Genomic DNA, 20,231 nt, shown 5'->3' with positions numbered 1-20,231 from the left:
GCTAGAAACAAAAAACATCTGAAAATGAGTGATTCATTTATTGTTTGTCATTTTTTCTGTCAACTGATAGACTGTTTAACGGGCTTACCTACAATTTCACTGAATCAAAGTTATCTCTGTGACAACATTGCTGTATTTCAACTGCAGTTAACTCGTAATATTATATTTTTGAATGTTGATTTCATTCATTATCTTTCCACATTTTGATACTTCCACTCTGATCATATTTCCTTCCTCAATGCTCCACAGGGAGCAATGAACAGTCATCAATGACAGAGAACATATGAAGTAAATCATTATTCTCTGCCAGCTTCATGCTCAGAAGGAAATATCACATCTCATCATCGTGGTTAGCGAGACAAAACACTTTAGAAACACATTTCTCAAGTCAGAAACTTTAGAAATGATCCCTGAAAGTATAGTCTTAGTTTGACTGAAGGTGAAAACTGAATCTGATTCTCTGTAAACTTACTATCACTGATGGTTCCTCTCTGTCATTAATAAACTCGTCAAGTTGCTGCGTCTCGTCCAGTCATGTGTGTTATTTTTTTAATTATACAGCTCAGCCAATACAGAGAGCACACAGAGCAAAAGAAAGGCAGCACTGTGGTAAATAAAACACTTGTTGGACAGTAAGAAAGGGAGCAAAGAAAAGTAAGCTGATACTGTTAAAAGATTACAGGCTGTGTTTTAGTCCCAAAATAGGCCTAAATAACGATGATCAGTGACAATACAGATGAACTGAATCATTACTTAATGTCTGCGTCACACTCAGTCAGGAGTACATAAGCTCATCATTGAGGTAAGAAAAAGTTAATCTTTGAAAATCCCTCCAGAAACCTGAGCAGTGCTGCAACTAACAACTACTTTTATTATCAATAATCCACTAATTTCAGAAGCTAGAAACAAAGAACATCTGAAAATAGGTGATTAATTTATTGATTGATGTCATTTTTTCTGTCAACTGATAGACTGTTTAACGGGCTTACCTACAATTTCACTGAATCAAAGCTATCTCTGTGACAACATTTCTGTATTTCAACTGCAGTTAACTCAAAATGTTATTGAATGTTGATTTCATTCATTATCTTTCCACATTTTGATACTACCACTCTGATCATATTTCCTTCCTCAATGCTCCACAGGGAGCAATGAGCAGTCATCAATGACAGAGAACATATGAAGTAAATCATTATTCTCTGTCAGCTTCATGCTCAGAAGGAAATATCACAACTCATCATCGTGGTTAGCGAGACAAAACACTTTAGAAACACATTTCTCAAGTCAGAAACTTTAGAAATGATCCCTGAAAGTATAGTCTTAGTTTGACTGAAGGTGAAAACTGAATCTGATTCTCTGCAAAGTGATTCTCACTCAGGGTTCAGAGGTACAGAAGATAAGTATTACGTTTTTCAGACGACTTAGATGAGAAAATCTATTTTGCTTTGTAAGAATAATATTTGATTTTTCAGTCACAGTTTATCTCAATAATTCAGTTTCAGCCTAATTAATTTCCAGATTAAAGGCTGAATTCATTTATTTGCACTGGGCAGCATTAAGACGTGAAAACTATAACTGTCGACATCACAGTAAGATATCAGCACGTGACTGAATAATTCAATGCACGTCAACATTACAACTTGTAGGCTTAATACATTATTATGTTGGTGATTTATGTCTAAAAGCAGAAAGCTTCCATACAAAAACAATTATCATATATCTATTTATGCAAACACTGTGATCATAGTTCCATCCTCATTGTTCCAAAATGAAGCACAGTGATGGTGAATATTTGGTGAAAAGATAATTATTATTCATTGTCTGCTTCATCTTGGATAGAAATATAAGAACTCTGAATTGTGGTAAATAGACTCATTTCCTGACACCTTCAACAAACCTCAATTGATTAATTTGTTTTTATTCCATAAACCTTTGCTGTTTGGAATATATTTAGTTACTGTGAAATGTGTCAACTTCGAATGACACTAACATGGCATAATATTACGACAGAACTGAAGCACAAATAACATTATTTTATATTGATAACTCCAACTCAACTTTCTCCACTCTGATCATATTTCCTTCCTCAATGCTCCACAGGGAGCAATGAACAGTCATCAATGACAGAGAACATATGAAGTTAATCATTATTCTCTGTCAGCTTCATGCTCAGAAGGAAATATCACAACTCATCATCGTGGTTAGCGAGACAAAACACTTTAGAAACACATTTCTCAAGTCAGAAACTTTAGAAATGATCCCTGAAAGTATAGTCTTAGTTTGACTGAAGGTGAAAACTGAATCTGATTCTCTGCAAACTTACTATCACTGATGGTTCCTCTCTGTCATTAATAATCTCGTCAAGTTGCTGCGTCTCGTCCAGTCATGTGTTTTTTTTTAATTATACAGCTCAGCCAATACAGAGAGCACACAGAGCAAAAGAAAGGCAGCACTGTGGTAAATAAAACACTTGTAGGACAGTAAGAAAGGGAGCAAAGAAAAGTAAGCTGATACTGTTAAAAGATTACAGGCTGTGTTTTAGTCCCAAAATAGGCCTAAATAACGATGATCAGTGACAATACAGATGAACTGAATCATTACTTAATGTCTGCGTCACACTCAGTCAGGAGTACATAAACTCATCATTGAGGTAAGAAAAAGTTACTCTTTGCAAATCCCTCCAGAAACCTGAGCAGAGCTGCAACTAACAACTACTGTCATTATCAATAATCCACTAATTTCAGAAGCTAGAAACAAAGAACATCTGAAAATAGGTGATTAATTTATTGATTGATGTCATTTTTTCAGTCAACTGATAGACTGTTAAACTGGCTTCAATACAATTTAACAGATTTAAAGTTATCTTTCTGAACACTGAAAGCTCACAATGAAACTGTATTTTAAATGTAGTAAACTATTGAAATTAATTAGTGTTGCTTTCACTCATTACCCTTCCACATTTATGATACTACCACTCTGATCATATTTCCTTCCTCAATGCTCCACAGGGAGCAATGAACAGTCATCAATGACAGAGAACATATGAAGTTAATCATTATTCTCTGTCAGCTTCATGCTCAGAAGGAAATATCACAACTCATCATCGTGGTTAGCGAGACAAAACACTTTAGAAACACATTTCTCAAGTCAGAAACTTTAGAAATGATCCCTGAAAGTATAGTCTTAGCTTGACTGAAGGTGAAAACTGAATCTGATTCTCTGGAAACTTACTAACACTGACGGTTCCTCTCTGTCATTCATAAACTTGTCCAGTTGCTGCGTCTCGTCCAGTCATGTGTGCTTATGTAATCACAATCAGAAACTGTTTATTGCCAATTACGGTACACATACATGGAGTTTGCTAGGTGATTAATTGGTGTGTACAGCAAATAAAAAACAGAGTGCAACATAATAATTGTGCACACTAATAGTTGCCCAATAGTTGTGCACACATAGATATTCTCCTAAGAAAGACAAAACCTTACTTTTACTTTCTTAAATATTCAGGTTTGAGGTTTATTAACATTTTGGATTGATCGAGAGCACTGTAATTGTTCAATAATAAGATGAATCCTCAAAAATACAACTTGCCTAATAATTGTGCACACAGTGTATCTTCACTATGATCATATTCCCTCCATTGTTTTATTTTTTAGTTCTTGTTTTTTTTACCAAAGGGCACTCAACAAAATAGTTATTGTTAACATTCTGAACGGTTTCATGCTTTCTGATTTCTTCATATATGTCTCATTTTGAAAAAGTGGAAAAGCATAATAGTGCCACTTTAACTTATTTAAAGATACCTCTCTGTATACATGTAGCTCACAAACATAGTTTCATTCTAATTTTAGTTAACTTTAACATTATTTGTTGTTGTTTTTACTGATTATCTTTCCACATTTATGATACTACCACTCTGATCATATTCCCTCCATCAGAGCTCCTCAGGGAGCAATGAACAGTCATCAATGACAGAGAACATATGAAGTAAATCATTATTCTCTGTCAGCTTCATGCTCAGAAGGAAATATCACAACTCATCATCGTGGTTAGCGAGACAAAACACTTTAGAAACACATTTCTCAAGTCAGAAACTTTAGAAATGATCCCTGAAAGTATAGTCTTAGTTTGACTGAAGGTGAAAACTGAATCTGATTCTCTGCAAACTTACTATCACTGATGGTTCCTCTCTGTCATTAATAATCATGTCCAGACACGTGTGTGTTTATAAATTATACAGTACAGTCAATACAGAGAGAAATTAAGGATGTACTGTGGTAACGAAAAGGGAGATAAGAAAAGTACGCTGATACTGTTCAAAGGTTACAGGCTGTGTTTATGTCCCAAAATAGACCTAAATAACGATGATCATTACTTAATGTCTGGGTCACATTCAGTCAGGAGCGCATAAACTCATCATTGAGGTTAGAAAAAGATACACTTTGAAAATCCCTCCAGAAACCTGAGCAGAGCTGCAATTAACATCTACTTTCTTTATCAATAATCCACTAATTTCAGAAGCTAGAAACAAAAAACATCTGAAAATGAGTGATTCATTTATTGTTGTCATTTTTTCTGTCAACTGATAGACTGTTTAACGGGCTTACCTACAATTTCACTGAATCAAAGTTATCTCTGTGACAACATTGCTGTATTTCAACTGCAGTTAACTAATAACATTATATTTTTTTTATGTTGATTTCATTCATTATCTTTCCACATTTTGATACTACCACTCTGATCATATTTCCTTCCTCAATGCTCCTCAGGAAACAATGAACAGTCATCAATGACAGAGAACATATGAAGTAAATCATTATTCTCTGTCAGCTTCATGCTCAGAAGGAAATATCACATCTCATCATCGTGGTTAGCGAGACAAAACACTTTAGAAACACATTTCTCAAGTCAGAAACTTTAGAAATGATCCCTGAAAGTATAGTCTTAGTTTGACTGAAGGTGAAAACTGAATCTGATTCTCTGAAACTTACTATCACTGATGGTTCCTCTCTGCCATTCATAAACTTGTCCAGTTGCTGCGTCTCGTCCAGTCATGTGTGTTTATGTAATCAGAATCAGAAACTGTTTATTGCCAATTACGGTACACATACATGGAGTTTGCTAGGTGATTAATTGGTGTGTACAGTAAATAAAAAACAGAGTGCAACATAATAATTGTGCACACTAATAGTTGCCCAATAATTGTGCACACATAGATATTCTCCTAAGAAAGCCAAAACCTTACTTTTACTTTCTTAAATATTCAGGTTTGAGGTTTATTAACATTTTGGGTTGACCGAGAGCACTGTAATTGTTCAATAATAAGATGAATCCTCAAAAATACAACTTGCCTAATAATTGTGCACACAGTGTATCTCCACTATGATCATATTCCCTCCATTGTTTTATTTTTTAGTTCTTGTTTTTTTTACCAAAGGGCACTCAACAAAATAGTTATTGTTAACATTCTGAAAGGTTTCATGCTTTCTTCATATATGTCTCATTTTGAAAAAGCAGAAAAGCATAATAGTGCCACTTTAACTTATTTAAAGATACCTCTCTGTATACATGCAGCTAACACAACATAGTTTCATTCTAATTTTAGTTAACTTTAACATTATTTGTTGTTGCTTTTACTGATTATCTTTCCACATTTCTGATACTACCACTCTGATCATATTTCCTCCATCAGAGCTCCACAGGGAGCAATGAACAGTCATCAATGACAGAGAACATATGAAGTTAATCATTATTCTCTGTCAGCTTCATGCTCAGAAGGAAATATCACATCTCATCATCGTGGTTAGCGAGACAAAACACTTTAGAAACACATTTCTCAAGTCAGAAACTTTAGAAATGATCCCTGAAAGTATAGTCTTAGTTTGACTGAAGGTGAAAACTGAATCTGATTCTCTGTAAACTTACTATCACTGATGGTTCCTCTCTGTCATTAATAATCTCGTCCAGACACGTGTGTGTTTATAAATTATACAGCACAGTCAATACAGAGAGAAATTAAGGATGTACTGTGGTAACGAAAAGGGAGATAAGAAAAGTACGCTGATACTGTTCAAAGGTTACAGGCTGTGTTTATGTCCCAAAATAGGCCTAAATAACGATGATCATTACTTAATGTCTGGGTCACATTCAGTCAGGAGCGCATAAACTCATTATTGAGGTTAGAAAAAGATACACTTTGAAAATCCCTCCAGAAACCTGAGCAGGGCTGCAATTAACAACTACTTTCTTTATCAATAATCCACTAATTTCAGAAGCTAGAAACAAAGAACATCTGAAAATGAGTGATTCATTTATTGTTGTCATTTTTTCTGTCAACTGATAGACTGTTTAACGGGCTTACCTACAATTTCACTGAATCAAAGTTATCTCTGTGACAACATTGCTGTATTTCAACTGCAGTTAACTCATAATGTTATTGAATGTTGATTTCATTCATTATCTTTCCACATTTTGATACTACCACTCTGATCATATTCCCTCCATCAGAGCTCTTCAGGGAGCAATGAACAGTCATCAATGACAGAGAACATATGAAGTAAATCATTATTCTCTGTCAGCTTCATGCTCAGAAGGAAATATCACATCTCATCATCGTGGTTAGCGAGACAAAACACTTTAGAAACACATTTCTCAAGTCAGAAACTTTAGAAATGATCCCTGAAAGTATAGTCTTAGTTTGACTGAAGGTGAAAACTGAATCTGATTCTCTGTAAACTTACTATCACTGATGGTTCCCTTTTTGCCATTCATAAACTTTTCCAGTTGCTGCGTCTCGTCCAGTCATGTGTGTTTGTAAATTATACAGCACAGCCAATACGGAGAGCACACAGAGCAAAAGAAAGGCAATGCTGTGGTAAAGAAAAGGGAGAAAAGAAAAGTAAGCTGATATTGTTCAAAGATTATAGGCTGTGTTTCAGTATCAAAATAGGTCTAAATAACGTTGATCATTACTTAATGTCTGCGTCACATTCAGACAGGAGTACCAAAACTCATCATTGAGGTTAGAAAAAGATACACTTTGAAAATCCCTCCAGAAACCTGAGCAGAGCTGCAACTAACAACTACTGTCATTATCAATAATCCACTAATTTCAGAAGCTAGAAACAAAGACCATCCGAAAATGAGCTTTTAATTGATTTAATTCATTCTTTTATGTCAGCTGATAGACTTTTTTAACTGGCTTAAATACAAATTTACTTTTTTTAATTTACCTCTCTGAATACTTAACACTCACAACATAGCTGTATTCTAATCGCAGTCAACTCTTAACATTATTTCGTGTCGCTTACACTTATTATCTTTCCACATTTTAATACTACCACTCTGATCATATTTCCTTCCTCAACGCTACACAGGGAGCAATGAACAGTCATCAATGACAGAGAACATATGAAGTAAATCATTATTCTCTGTCAGCTTCATGCTCAGAAGGAAATATCACATCTCATCATCGTGGTTAGCGAGACAAAACACTTTAGAAACACATTTCTCAAGTCAGAAACTTTAGAAATGATCCCTGAAAGTATAGTCTTAGTTTGACTGAAGGTGAAAACTGAATCTGATTCTCTGCAAACTTACTATCACTGATGGTTCCTCTCTGTCATTAATAAACTCGTCCAGTTGCTGCGTCTCGTCCAGTCATGTGTGCTTATATAATCAGAATCAGAAACTGTTTATTGCCAATTACGGTACACATACATGGAGTTTGCTAGGTGATTAATTGGTGTGTACAGTAAATAAAAAACAGAGTGCAACATAATAATTGTGCACACTAATAGTTGCCCAATAATTGTGCACACATAGATATTCTCCTAAGAAAGCCAAAACCTTACTTTTACTTTCTTAAATATTCAGGTTTGAGGTTTATTAACATTTTGGGTTGACCGAGAGCACTGTAATTGTTCAATAATAAGATGAATCCTCAAAAATACAACTTGCCTAATAATTGTGCACACAGTGTATCTCCACTATGATCATATTCCCTCCATTGTTTTATTTTTTAGTTCTTGTTTTTTACCAAAGGGCACTCAACAAAATAGTTATTGTTAACATTCTGAAAGGTTTCATGCTTTCTGATTTCTTCATATATGTCTAATTTTGAAAAAGTGTTAAAGCATAATAGTGCCACTTTAACTTATTTAAAGATACCTCTCTGTATACATGTAGCTCACAAACATAGTTTAAATCTAATTTTAGTTAACTTTAACATTATTGTTGTTGTTTTTACTGATTATCTTTCCACATTTCTGATACTACCACTCTGATCATATTCCCTCCATCAGAGCTCCTCAGGGAGCAATGAACAGTCATCAATGACAGAGAACATATGAAGTAAATCATTATTCTCTGTCAGCTTCATGCTCAGAAGGAAATATCACATCTCATCATCGTGGTTAGCGAGACAAAACACTTTAGAAACACATTTCTCAAGTCAGAAACTTTAGAAATGATCCCTGAAAGTATAGTCTTAGTTTGACTGAAGGTGAAAACTGAATCTGATTCTCTGTAAACTTACTATCACTGATGGTTCCTGTCTGCCATTCATAAACTTTTCCAGTTGCTGCGTCTCGTCCAGTCATGTGTGTTTGTAAATTATACAGCACAGCCAATACGGAGAGCATTACAGAGCAAAAGAAAGGCAATGCTGTGGTAAAGAAAAGGGAGAAAAGAAAAGTAAGCTGATATTGTTCAAAGATTACAGGCTGTGTTTCAGTCCCAAAATAGATGTCTAAATAGGATTGATGATCATTACTTAATGTCTGCGTCACACTCAGACAGGAGTACCAAAACTCATCATTGAGGTAAGAAAAAGATACACTTTGAAAATCCCTCCAGAAACCTGAGCAGGGCTGCAATTAACATCTACTTTCTTTATCAATAATCCACTAATTTCAGAAGCTAGAAACAAAAAACATCTGAAAATGAGTGATTCATTTATTGTTGTCATTTTTTCTGTCAACTGATAGACTGTTTAACAGGCTTACCTACAATTTCACTGAATCAAAGTTATCTCTGTGACAACATTTCTGTATTTCAATTTGCAGTTAACTCATAATGTTATTGAATGTTGATTTCATTCATTATCTTTCCACATTTTGATACTACCACTCTGATCATATTTCCTTCCTCAATGCTCCTCAGGAAACAATGAACAGTCATCAATGACAGAGAACATATGAAGTAAATCATTATTCTCTGTCAGCTTCATGCTCAGAAGGAAATATCACATCTCATCATCGTGGTTAGCGAGACAAAACACTTTAGAAACACATTTCTCAAGTCAGAAACTTTAGAAATGATCCCTGAAAGTATAGTCTTAGTTTGACTGAAGGTGAAAACTGAATCTGATTCTCTGCAAACTTACTATCACTGATGGTTCCTCTCTGCCATTCATAAACTTGTCCAGTTGCTGCGTCTCGTCCAGTCATGTGTGCTTATGTAATCACAATCAGAAACTGTTTATTGCCAATTACGGTACACATACATGGAGTTTGCTAGGTGATTAATTGGTGTGTACAGCAAATAAAAAACAGAGTGCAACATAATAATTGTGCACACTAATAGTTGCCCAATAGTTGTGCACACATAGATATTCTCCTAAGAAAGCCAAAACCTTACTTTTACTTTCTTAAATATTCAGGTTTGAGGTTTATTAACATTTTGGATTGACCGAGAGCACTGTAATTGTTCAATAATAAGATGAATCCTCAAAAATACAACTTGCCTAATAATTGTGCACACAGTGTATCTCCACTATGATCATATTCCCTCCATTGTTTTATTTTTTAGTTCTTGTTTTTTTTTACCAAAGGGCACTCAACAAAATAGTTATTGTTAACATTCTGAAAGGTTTCATGCTTTCTTCACATATGTCTCATTTTGAAAAAGTGTAAAAGCATAATAGTGCCACTTTAACTTATTTAAAGATACCTCTCTGTATACATGTAGCTCACAAACATAGTTTTATTCTAATTTTAGTTAACTTTAACATTATTTGTTGTTGTTTTTACTGATTATCTTTCCACATTTCTGATACTACCACTCTGATCATATTCCCTCCATCAGAGCTCCTCAGGGAGCAATGAACAGTCATCAATGACAGAGAACATATGAAGTTAATCATTATTCTCTGTCAGCTTCATGCTCAGAAGGAAATATCACATCTCATCATCGTGGTTAGCGAGACAAAACACTTTAGAAACACATTTCTCAAGTCAGAAACTTTAGAAATGATCCCTGAAAGTATAGTCTTAGTTTGACTGAAGGTGAAAACTGAATCTGATTCTCTGGAAACTTACTATCACTGATGGTTCCTCTCTGTCATTAATAATCTCGTCCAGACACGTGTGTGTTTATAAATTATACAGCACAGTCAATACAGAGAGAAATTAAGGATGTACTGTGGTAACGAAAAGGGAGATAAGAAAAGTACGCTGATACTGTTCAAAGGTTACAGGCTGTGTTTATGTCCCAAAATAGACCTAAATAACGATGATCATTACTTAATGTCTGGGTCACATTCAGTCAGGAGCGCATAAACTCATCATTGAGGTTAGAAAAAGATACACTTTGAAAATCCCTCCAGAAACCTGAGCAGGGCTGCAATTAACATCTACTTTCTTTATCAATAATCCACTAATTTCAGAAGCTAGAAACAAAAAACATCTGAAAATGAGTGATTCATTTATTGTTGTCATTTTTTCTGTCAACTGATAGACTGTTTAACGGGCTTACCTACAATTTCACTGAATCAAAGTTATCTCTGTGACAACATTTCTGTATTTCAACTGCAGTTAACTCGTAATATTATATTTTTGAATGTTGATTTCATTCATTATCTTTCCACATTTTGATACTACCACTCTGATCATATTTCCTTCCTCAATGCTACACAGGGAGCAATGAACAGTCATCAATGACAGAGAACATATGAAGTTAATCATTATTCTCTGTCAGCTTCATGCTCAGAAGGAAATATCACAACTCATCATCGTGGTTAGCGAGACAAAACACTTTAGAAACACATTTCTCAAGTCAGAAACTTTAGAAATGATCCCTGAAAGTATAGTCTTAGTTTGACTGAAGGTGAAAACTGAATCTGATTCTCTGCAAACTTACTATCACTGATGGTTCCTCTCTGTCATTAATAAACTCGTCAAGTTGCTGCGTCTCGTCCAGTCATGTGTGTTATTTTTTTAATTATACAGCTCAGCCAATACAGAGAGCACACAGAGCAAAAGAAAGGCAGCACTGTGGTAAATAAAACACTTGTAGGACAGTAAGAAAGGGAGCAAAGAAAAGTAAGCTGATACTGTTAAAAGATTACAGGCTGTGTTTTAGTCCCAAAATAGGCCTAAATAACGATGATCAGTGACAATACAGATGAACTGAATCATTACTTAATGTCTGCGTCACACTCAGTCAGGAGTACATAAACTCATCATTGAGGTTAGAAAAAGTTACTCTTTGAAAATCCCTCCAGAAACCTGAGCAGAGCTGCAACTAACAACTACTTTTATTATCAATAATCCACTAATTTCAGAAGCTAGAAACAAAGAACATCTGAAAATAGGTGATTAATTTATTGATTGATGTCATTTTTTCAGTCAACTGATAGACTGTTAAACTGGCTTCAATACAATTTAACAGATTTAAAGTTATCTTTCTGAACACTGAAAGCTCACAATGAAACTGTATTTTAAATGTAGTAATAACTATTGAAATTAATTAGTGTTGCTTTCACTCATTACCCTTCCACATTTCTGATACTACCACTCTGATCATATTTCCTTCCTCAATGCTCCACAGGGAGCAATGAACAGTCATCAATGACAGAGAACATATGAAGTTAATCATTATTCTCTGTCAGCTTCATGCTCAGAAGGAAATATCACATCTCATCATCGTGGTTAGCGAGACAAAACACTTTAGAAACACATTTCTCAAGTCAGAAACTTTAGAAATGATCCCTGAAAGTATAGTCTTAGTTTGACTGAAGGTGAAAACTGAATCTGATTCTCTGTAAACTTACTAACACTGACGGTTCCTCTCTGTCATTCATAAACTTGTCCAGTTGCTGCGTCTCGTCCAGTAATGTGTGCTTATGTAATCACAATCAGAAACTGTTTATTGCCAATTACGGTACACATACATGGAGTTTGCTAGGTGATTAATTGGTGTGTACAGTAAATAAAAAACAGAGTGCAACATAATAATTGTGCACACTAATAGTTGCCCAATAATTGTGCACACATAGATATTCTCCTAAGAAAGCCAAAACCTTACTTTTACTTTCTTAAATATTCAGGTTTGAGGTTTATTAACATTTTGGGTTGACCGAGAGCACTGTAATTGTTCAATAATAAGATGAATCCTCAAAAATACAACTTGCCTAATAATTGTGCACACAGTGTATCTCCACTATGATCATATTCCCTCCATTGTTTTATTTTTTAGTTCTTGTTTTTTACCAAAGGGCACTCAACAAAATAGTTATTGTTAACATTCTGAAAGGTTTCATGCTTTCTGATTTCTTCATATATGTCTAATTTTGAAAAAGTGGAAAAGCATAATAGTGCCACTTTAACTTATTTAAAGATACCTCTCTGTATACATGTAGCTCACAAACATAGTTTCATTCTAATTTTAGTTAACTTTAACATTATTTGTTGTTGTTTTTACTGATTATCTTTCCACATTTATGATACTACCACTCTGATCATATTTCCTCCATCAGAGCTCCTCAGGGAGCAATGAACAGTCATCAATGACAGAGAACATATGAAGTAAATCATTATTCTCTGTCAGCTTCATGCTCAGAAGGAAATATCACATCTCATCATCGTGGTTAGCGAGACAAAACACTTTAGAAACACATTTCTCAAGTCAGAAACTTTAGAAATGATCCCTGAAAGTATAGTCTTAGTTTGACTGAAGGTGAAAACTGAATCTGATTCTCTGCAAACTTACTATCACTGATGGTTCCTCTCTGTCATTAATAATCTCGTCCAGACACGTGTCCAGTCATGTGTGTTTATAAATTATACAGCACAGTCAATACAGAGAGCACACAGAGAGAGAGAAAGGCAGCACTGTGGTAAAGAAAAGGGAGAACAGAAAAGTAAGCTGATACTGTTCAAAGATTACAGGCTGTGTTTCAGTATCAAAATAGACCTAAATAACGATTGATCATTACTTAATGTCTGCGTCACATTCAGTTTATTAACAGGAGTACCAAAACTCATCATTGAGGTTAGAAAAAGATACACTTTGAAAATCCCTCCAGAAACCTGAGCAGAGCTGCAACTAAAAACTACTGACATTATCAATAATCCACTAATTTCAGAAGCTAGAAACAAAGAACATCCGAAAAAGAGTTTTTAATTGATTTAATTCATTTTTTTATGTCAACTGATAGACTGTTTAACGGGCTTACCTACAATTTCACTGAATCAAAGTTATCTCTGTGACAACATTGCTGTATTTCAACTGCAGTTAACTTTAATATTATATTTTTTTATGTTGATTTCATTCATTATCTTTCCACATTTTGATACTACCACTCTGATCATATTTCCTTCCTCAATGCTCCACAGGGAGCAATGAACAGTCATCAATGACAGAGAACATATGAAGTAAATCATTATTCTCTGTCAGCTTCATGCTCAGAAGGAAATATCACAACTCATCATCGTGGTTAGCGAGACAAAACACTTTAGAAACACATTTCTCAAGTCAGAAACTTTAGAAATGATCCCTGAAAGTATAGTCTTAGTTTGACTGAAGGTGAAAACTGAATCTGATTCTCTGCAAACTTACTATCACTGATGGTTTCTCTCTGTCATTAATAATCTCGTCCAGACACGTGTGTGTTTATAAATTATACAGCACAGTCAATACAGAGAGAAATTAAGGATGTACTGTGGTAACGAAAAGGGAGATAAGAAAAGTACGCTGATACTGTTCAAAGGTTACAGGCTGTGTTTATGTCCCAAAATAGGCCTAAATAACGATGATCATTACTTAATGTCTGGGTCACATTCAGTCAGGAGCGCATAAACTCATCATTGAGGTGAGAAAAAGATACACTTTGAAAATCCCTCCAGAAACCTGAGCAGGGCTGCAATTAACATCTACTTTCTTTATCAATAATCCACTAATTTCAGAAGCTAGAAACAAAAAACATCTGAAAATGAGTGATTCATTTATTGTTGTCATTTTTTCTGTCAACTGATAGACTGTTTAATGGGCTTACCTACAATTTCACTGAATCAAAGTTATCTCTGTGACAACATTGCTGTATTTCAACTGCAGTTAACTCGTAATATTATGTTTTTGAATGTTGATTTCATTCATTATCTTTCCACATTTTGATACTACCACTCTGATCATATTTCCTTCCTCAATGCTCCACAGGGAGCAATGAACAGTCATCAATGACAGAGAACATATGAAGTAAATCATTATTCTCTGTCAGCTTCATGCTCAGAAGGAAATATCACATCTCATCATCGTGGTTAGCGAGACAAAACACTTTAGAAACACATTTCTCAAGTCAGAAACTTTAGAAATGATCCCTGAAAGTATAGTCTTAGCTTGACTGAAGGTGAAAACTGAATCTGATTCTCTGAAACTTACTATCACTGATGGTTCCTCTCTGCCATTCATAAACTTGTCCAGTTGCTGCGTCTCGTCCAGTCATGTGTGCTTATGTAATCACAATCAGAAACTGTTTATTGCCAATTACGGTACACATACATGGAGTTTGCTAGGTGATTAATTGGTGTGTACAGCAAATAAAAAACAGAGTGCAACATAATAATTGTGCACACTAATAGTTGCCCAATAATTGTGCACACATAGATATTCTCCTAAGAAAGCCAAAACCTTACTTTTACTTTCTTAAATATTCAGGTTTGAGGTTTATTAACATTTTGGGTTGACCGAGAGCACTGTAATTGTTCAATAATAAAATGAATCCTCAAAAATACAACTTGCCTAATAATTGTGCACACAGTGTATCTCCACTATGATCATATTCCTACCATTGTTTTATTTTTTAGTTCTTGTTTTTTTTTACCAAAGGGCACTCAACAAAATAGTTATTGTTAACATTCTGAACGGTTTCATGCTTTCTGATTTCTTCATATATGTCTAATTTTGAAAAAGTGGAAAAGCATAATAGTGCCACTTTAACTTATTTAAAGATACCTCTCTGTATACATGTAGCTCACAAACATAGTTTCATTCTAATTTCAGATAACTTTAACATTATTTGTTGTTGCTTTTACTCATTATCTTTCCACATTTCTGATACTACCACTCTGATCATATTTCCTCCATCAGAGCTCCTCAGGGAGCAATGAACAGTCATCAATGACAGAGAACATATGAAGTAAATCATTATTCTCTGTCAGCTTCATGCTCAGAAGGAAATATCACAACTCATCATCGTGGTTAGCGAGACAAAACACTTTAGAAACACATTTCTCAAGTCAGAAACTTTAGAAATGATCCCTGAAAGTATAGTCTTAGTTTGACTGAAGGTGAAAACTGAATCTGATTCTCTGTAAACTTACTATCACTGATGGTTCCTCTCTGTCATTAATAAACTCGTCAAGTTGCTGCGTCTCGTCCAGTCATGTGTGTTATTTTTTTAATTATACAGCTCAGCCAATACAGAGAGCACACAGAGCAAAAGAAAGGCAGCACTGTGGTAAATAAAACACTTGTAGGACAGTAAGAAAGGGAGCAAAGAAAAGTCAGCTGATACTGTTCAAAGATTACAGGCTGTGTTTTAGTCCCAAAATAGGCCTAAATAACAATGATCAGTAACAATACAGATGAACTGAATCATTACTTAATGTCTGCGTCACACTCAGACAGGAGTACATAAACTCATCATTGAGGTTAGAAAAAGTTACTCTTTGAAAATCCCTCCAGAAACCTGAGCAGAGCTGCAACTAACAACTACTTTTATTATCAATAATCCACTAATTTCAGAAGCTAGAAACAAAGAACATCTGAAAATAGGTGATTCATTTATTGATTGATGTCATTTTTTCAGTCAACTGATAGACTGTTAAACTGGCTTCAATACAATTTAACAGATTTAAAGTTATCTTTCTGAACATTGAAAGCTCACAATGAAACTGTATTTTAAATGTAGTAAACTATTGAAATTAATTAGTGTTGCTTTCACTCATTATCTTTCCACATTTTGATACTTCCACTCTGATCATATTTCCTTCCTCAATGCTACACAGGGAGCAATGAACAGTCATCAATGACAGAGAACATATGAAGTAAATCATTATTCTCTGTCAGCTTCATGCTCAGAAGGAAATATCACATCTCATCATCGTGGTTAGCGAGACAAAACACTTTAGAAACACATTTCTCAAGTCAGAAACTTTAGAAATGATCCCTGAAAGTATAGTCTTAGTTTGACTGAAGGTGAAAACTGAATCTGATTCTCTGGAAACTTACTATCACTGACGGTTCCTCTCTGACATTAATAAACGTTTCCAGTTGGTGTGTTTCGTCCAGTCATGTGTGCTTATGTAATCACAATCAGAAACTGTTTATTGCCAATTACGTGACACATACAAGGAATTTGGATAGGTGATTAATTGGTGCGTACAGTAAATTAAAAACACAGTGCAATATTAAAGACATCATTTAAAAATAGAAAAATTAAAATATTCAATAAAATATGGTAAACAAGTAAACAAATAAAAGTATGTTAAAACAGATTCATTAAAGTGTCAAGATGTGCAGGGGTGTAAACTGTACGAGATGTCCTGGGAATGTATTGTCTAGGTCAGTGGGGGTCCTGTACTTTATTGATCAGCCCAACTGCAGATAGGAAGCACAGCACAGCCAATCACTGCATGACTCTGACGTCACAGCTGTGATACTGAGAGTTAACGGACTGGCGAGAAAGGCAGTACTGAGGTAAAGAAAACTCTTGCATAAAAGGTCTTAAGTACGTAACAAAGTCAGATTAGAAAAGTCACACAAAGTAACACTGACCACACTTAGCCAAAGTTCAAAATGTCTCTCATTGACTTACAGTGGCTCCAGAGACAGAGTGGGTCATCCTTTAACCGTAACGTTGGAGGTACGATCTCCAGCTCCTCCTGTCAGCATGTCATAGTGTCCGTCATCAAGACCCTTAAGGAAAATATCATACCAGAAAAAAGGGGAAAAGGTAAAAGGTTATTGCTCAATATTGGAACAATTTCAGAATTTATGTCCCTAATAGTCAGACATAAAAACATGAGAAAATAGGGTCCATGTTAAAAAATACAGAAGTTACTCTTTAATAATAAAATGAATATCAAGGTGTGTCTTAACAAGGTGGAAATGCTTCAGCCAAACTGCTATCCCAACATTTTACCTACAACATCGACGTACATCGGCCCACTTCTTTACAACAACAGACCTGTGGTCAGTTAATAGGTTTTATACAATTATCCTAAATATTTTGCATTGAAAAGAAACCTGTTGACATATCTAACTTTTTTTAATTTTTTTAGTTCTTGTTTTTAACTATAATGCACTTTACACAATTATTATTGTTAACATTCTGAACGGTTTCATACGTTCTTATTTTCTTCATATAGTGTATACTTTTGTGGGGCCAAGCGAACCTTATAGTAGTATAGCCTTCAGTATATACATGATAATATTACAAAGTTTTTCATATTATATATTCTCCTGACTGTAGACTAAGCCACCATCAACATCATTAAAGGCCAAGTCAAGCAAAAAATTAAAAAAAACATGATATAACACACTACATGTGACTTAAATAATAGAAATCAGTGAAGTGTTGTAGTTTTTTAGCTCCAGTCAAAGGCTGCCATGTGTTTTATAAACCACTAGATGTCACTGTGCTTTCCCCATTTGAAGGCCCAAAGCTCCAAATCCATTTTCAGCATGAATAGAAAGTGAGCCCCAATGCTTCACCCAGCTCCACTAACCCGTGTCTACCACTCTGATCATGATCTCTTCCTCATTGCTCCACAAGGATGTAAAGAACAGTCATCAATGACAGAGTGCAAATTATTTGAATCATTTCTCTTTGTCCAAAGGTCTCAGGTAACACAGTGAGAAAATAAAAGTTACAGAAAGGAAGAAGTCAGACCGGCTTTATAAAAGCCCCATTTACACTCAAAGCAGTGTACATTTTGTGCTTTCTTATTATCTTTTCTTAAATACATTTACATCTATTTGCATGATAACGTTGTGAAGTTTGAGTGGACAATGTATTTAACAAGCTCTGTTAACCACTCTGTCCATATTCCCCACCTCATTACTTCTTAGAAAAGTGAAACACCTTCATCAATGACAGACCACATATACAATATATCCCTTCTCTTTGTCCATATCTCACCCAGCAGAAAACATCACATCTCTTCATCCCAGATGAGAAGACCAAACACACTACTTGAGATAAAAACTATAGAAATGCTCCCTGACATTCTAGGATTAGTATGATGGAAGGTGAAAACTAAATATTATTTACAAGACAATCATTATCTCTCAGGTTTCCTCTCTGCCATCAACAAGCTCCTCCCCCTCTTTCATCTCGTCCAATCATGTGTGTTTATGTAAATGACACAGAACAGCACAGCCAATCACTGCATGACTCTGACATCACACATGTGATAGAGAGTTTACAGACAGAGAGAAAGGCAGTACTGAAGTATAATACATACAAATCTACAGTTCACATTGTGGGATATATAAGAGACCACTTCCTCAGTTTACTATTCACATCCTCTGATAACCACTCTGTTCATATTCCCCACCTCTATACTCCACTAGGAAGTAAAGAACGGTCATCAATGGCAGAGAGCGTGTGAACTGAATCACTTCTCTGTGCCCGCTTCACGCTCAGTGGGAAATATCGCATCTCTTCATCGTGGATAGCGAGACCAATCACTTTAGAAACACATTTCTCAAGTCAGAAACTATAGAAATGATCCCTGAAAGTATAGTCTTAATTGTGAAGAGGGTGAAAAAAGAGAGTGATTCAGAGGACAACCATTCTCACTCATGGTCCTTGAACGTTACACATGACCAAAACTACCACCTGATGGGTATAAACACAGTTTAACTATAATAAAACCACAATACAGCTTTAAATTAAACATTCAATAAAGCTGTTGCTTCACTGTTACAGTTAAAAACCATAATACCCACAATGCTTTGCAAATTCAGTCACACACAACCATTTATTTTCTTCTTTTGTTTCATATTTACTAACTGTACGAGTCAAAATCTTTACAACTGACCTGGAAGTTTGCTTCACCCAGCTCCACCAACACATTATTACTACTATTTCTTTGTTGTGAAAGGTTTAAAAACTAAAATGGAATTCTAATAGGTTTGTTATCACTTTGCCTTAAAGTGTAATTATTGATTTAAAGTTTCAGTTCTATTTCACCTACCATCTCATCCACTCTGATCATATTACCTTCTTCATTACTCCACGAGGTGGTAACCAACAGTCATCAGTGACAGAGATTAAATACATTTCAATGAGAAAATAAAGAAAACAAAAAGACTACATTTAGTACAAGATCAAAATACTGGAAACACAACAGGCCAATTTCACTTGTTAACAGGAAGAAGTCAGAGGGGCTATATAGAGCCCCATCTACACTAAAAGCAGTGTCAAATTTGCTGTTTCTTTTTATTTTTTCTCAAATATATTTACATCTATTTTCATAGTAACTGGTGTATAATTCATTTCACACGCTCTGGTAACCACTTTCCATTTTCCCCACCTCATTACTTCTCAAGAAAGTTAAACACCATCAATGACAGAGGGCATTTACAATAAATAAATAAATAATCTATGTCTACTACTCAATCAGTGGGGAATATAATATCTCTTCATCCCAGAAAAAGCTACATATCTCAAGTTACAAAATTTAGAAATGCTCCCTTATATTCTAAGATACAAGTAATTGATGGTGAAAGTTAAACTTAAGTCACAAGACAATCATTATCTCTGTGTTCCTCTCTGCCATCAACAAGCTCCTCCCCCTTCTTTATCTCATCCAATCATGTTTGTTTATGTAAATTACACAGAACAGCCAATCACTGCTTAAGTCAGACAGCACACAGAAAACTAACTGGTGAGACAGGCAGTACTGAATTATAAGACACCTATAGTGCACGATCACAATTTCCAT

At 34.9% G+C, this 20,231-nt stretch overlaps 20 non-coding genes and 1 pseudogene across 20 annotated transcripts; all 21 read right to left on the bottom strand.

Annotated features, from left to right (window-relative positions):
* Positions 1 to 211: 211 nt before the first annotated feature.
* On the bottom strand, positions 212 to 426 carry LOC129096552 (small nucleolar RNA U3). Its single transcript, XR_008531451.1, has one exon. It is a non-coding gene; the product is annotated as a small nucleolar RNA U3 (small nucleolar RNA).
* A 681-nt stretch (positions 427 to 1,107) lies between these two features.
* LOC129096558 (small nucleolar RNA U3) lies at positions 1,108 to 1,322 on the bottom strand. Its single transcript, XR_008531457.1, has one exon. It is a non-coding gene; the product is annotated as a small nucleolar RNA U3 (small nucleolar RNA).
* Positions 1,323 to 2,062: 740 nt separating this feature from the next.
* On the bottom strand, positions 2,063 to 2,277 carry LOC129096557 (small nucleolar RNA U3). The gene has a single exon (XR_008531456.1). It is a non-coding gene; the product is annotated as a small nucleolar RNA U3 (small nucleolar RNA).
* Positions 2,278 to 2,970: 693 nt separating this feature from the next.
* LOC129096549 (small nucleolar RNA U3) lies at positions 2,971 to 3,185 on the bottom strand. The gene has a single exon (XR_008531448.1). It is a non-coding gene; the product is annotated as a small nucleolar RNA U3 (small nucleolar RNA).
* A 725-nt stretch (positions 3,186 to 3,910) lies between these two features.
* On the bottom strand, positions 3,911 to 4,125 carry LOC129096574 (small nucleolar RNA U3). The gene has a single exon (XR_008531472.1). It is a non-coding gene; the product is annotated as a small nucleolar RNA U3 (small nucleolar RNA).
* A 606-nt stretch (positions 4,126 to 4,731) lies between these two features.
* Positions 4,732 to 4,946, bottom strand: LOC129096551 (small nucleolar RNA U3). Its single transcript, XR_008531450.1, has one exon. It is a non-coding gene; the product is annotated as a small nucleolar RNA U3 (small nucleolar RNA).
* Positions 4,947 to 5,664: 718 nt separating this feature from the next.
* Positions 5,665 to 5,879, bottom strand: LOC129096569 (small nucleolar RNA U3). Its single transcript, XR_008531467.1, has one exon. It is a non-coding gene; the product is annotated as a small nucleolar RNA U3 (small nucleolar RNA).
* Positions 5,880 to 6,479: 600 nt separating this feature from the next.
* LOC129096575 (small nucleolar RNA U3) lies at positions 6,480 to 6,694 on the bottom strand. Its single transcript, XR_008531473.1, has one exon. It is a non-coding gene; the product is annotated as a small nucleolar RNA U3 (small nucleolar RNA).
* Positions 6,695 to 7,338: 644 nt separating this feature from the next.
* On the bottom strand, positions 7,339 to 7,553 carry LOC129096559 (small nucleolar RNA U3). The gene has a single exon (XR_008531458.1). It is a non-coding gene; the product is annotated as a small nucleolar RNA U3 (small nucleolar RNA).
* Positions 7,554 to 8,275: 722 nt separating this feature from the next.
* On the bottom strand, positions 8,276 to 8,490 carry LOC129096571 (small nucleolar RNA U3). The gene has a single exon (XR_008531469.1). It is a non-coding gene; the product is annotated as a small nucleolar RNA U3 (small nucleolar RNA).
* A 634-nt stretch (positions 8,491 to 9,124) lies between these two features.
* LOC129096550 (small nucleolar RNA U3) lies at positions 9,125 to 9,339 on the bottom strand. Its single transcript, XR_008531449.1, has one exon. It is a non-coding gene; the product is annotated as a small nucleolar RNA U3 (small nucleolar RNA).
* A 719-nt stretch (positions 9,340 to 10,058) lies between these two features.
* Positions 10,059 to 10,273, bottom strand: LOC129096576 (small nucleolar RNA U3). The gene has a single exon (XR_008531474.1). It is a non-coding gene; the product is annotated as a small nucleolar RNA U3 (small nucleolar RNA).
* Positions 10,274 to 10,878: 605 nt separating this feature from the next.
* Positions 10,879 to 11,093, bottom strand: LOC129096561 (small nucleolar RNA U3). Its single transcript, XR_008531460.1, has one exon. It is a non-coding gene; the product is annotated as a small nucleolar RNA U3 (small nucleolar RNA).
* Positions 11,094 to 11,791: 698 nt separating this feature from the next.
* On the bottom strand, positions 11,792 to 12,006 carry LOC129096541 (small nucleolar RNA U3). The gene has a single exon (XR_008531439.1). It is a non-coding gene; the product is annotated as a small nucleolar RNA U3 (small nucleolar RNA).
* A 723-nt stretch (positions 12,007 to 12,729) lies between these two features.
* LOC129096565 (small nucleolar RNA U3) lies at positions 12,730 to 12,944 on the bottom strand. The gene has a single exon (XR_008531463.1). It is a non-coding gene; the product is annotated as a small nucleolar RNA U3 (small nucleolar RNA).
* A 634-nt stretch (positions 12,945 to 13,578) lies between these two features.
* LOC129096581 (small nucleolar RNA U3) lies at positions 13,579 to 13,793 on the bottom strand. The gene has a single exon (XR_008531479.1). It is a non-coding gene; the product is annotated as a small nucleolar RNA U3 (small nucleolar RNA).
* A 605-nt stretch (positions 13,794 to 14,398) lies between these two features.
* Positions 14,399 to 14,613, bottom strand: LOC129096570 (small nucleolar RNA U3). The gene has a single exon (XR_008531468.1). It is a non-coding gene; the product is annotated as a small nucleolar RNA U3 (small nucleolar RNA).
* A 725-nt stretch (positions 14,614 to 15,338) lies between these two features.
* On the bottom strand, positions 15,339 to 15,553 carry LOC129096567 (small nucleolar RNA U3). Its single transcript, XR_008531465.1, has one exon. It is a non-coding gene; the product is annotated as a small nucleolar RNA U3 (small nucleolar RNA).
* A 695-nt stretch (positions 15,554 to 16,248) lies between these two features.
* Positions 16,249 to 16,463, bottom strand: LOC129096564 (small nucleolar RNA U3). The gene has a single exon (XR_008531462.1). It is a non-coding gene; the product is annotated as a small nucleolar RNA U3 (small nucleolar RNA).
* Positions 16,464 to 18,313: 1,850 nt separating this feature from the next.
* Positions 18,314 to 18,518, bottom strand: LOC129096583 (small nucleolar RNA U3; annotated as a pseudogene).
* A 298-nt stretch (positions 18,519 to 18,816) lies between these two features.
* On the bottom strand, positions 18,817 to 19,032 carry LOC129096556 (small nucleolar RNA U3). Its single transcript, XR_008531455.1, has one exon. It is a non-coding gene; the product is annotated as a small nucleolar RNA U3 (small nucleolar RNA).
* Between the last annotated feature and the right edge of the window lie 1,199 nt (positions 19,033 to 20,231).

This window comes from Anoplopoma fimbria, chromosome 9, assembly GCF_027596085.1.
Source record: "Anoplopoma fimbria isolate UVic2021 breed Golden Eagle Sablefish chromosome 9, Afim_UVic_2022, whole genome shotgun sequence".
Lineage (NCBI taxonomy): Eukaryota > Metazoa > Chordata > Actinopteri > Perciformes > Anoplopomatidae > Anoplopoma > Anoplopoma fimbria.
The sequence above is the reverse complement of the archived record's forward strand: the minus strand, read 5'-3'. Positions and strand labels throughout refer to the sequence as shown.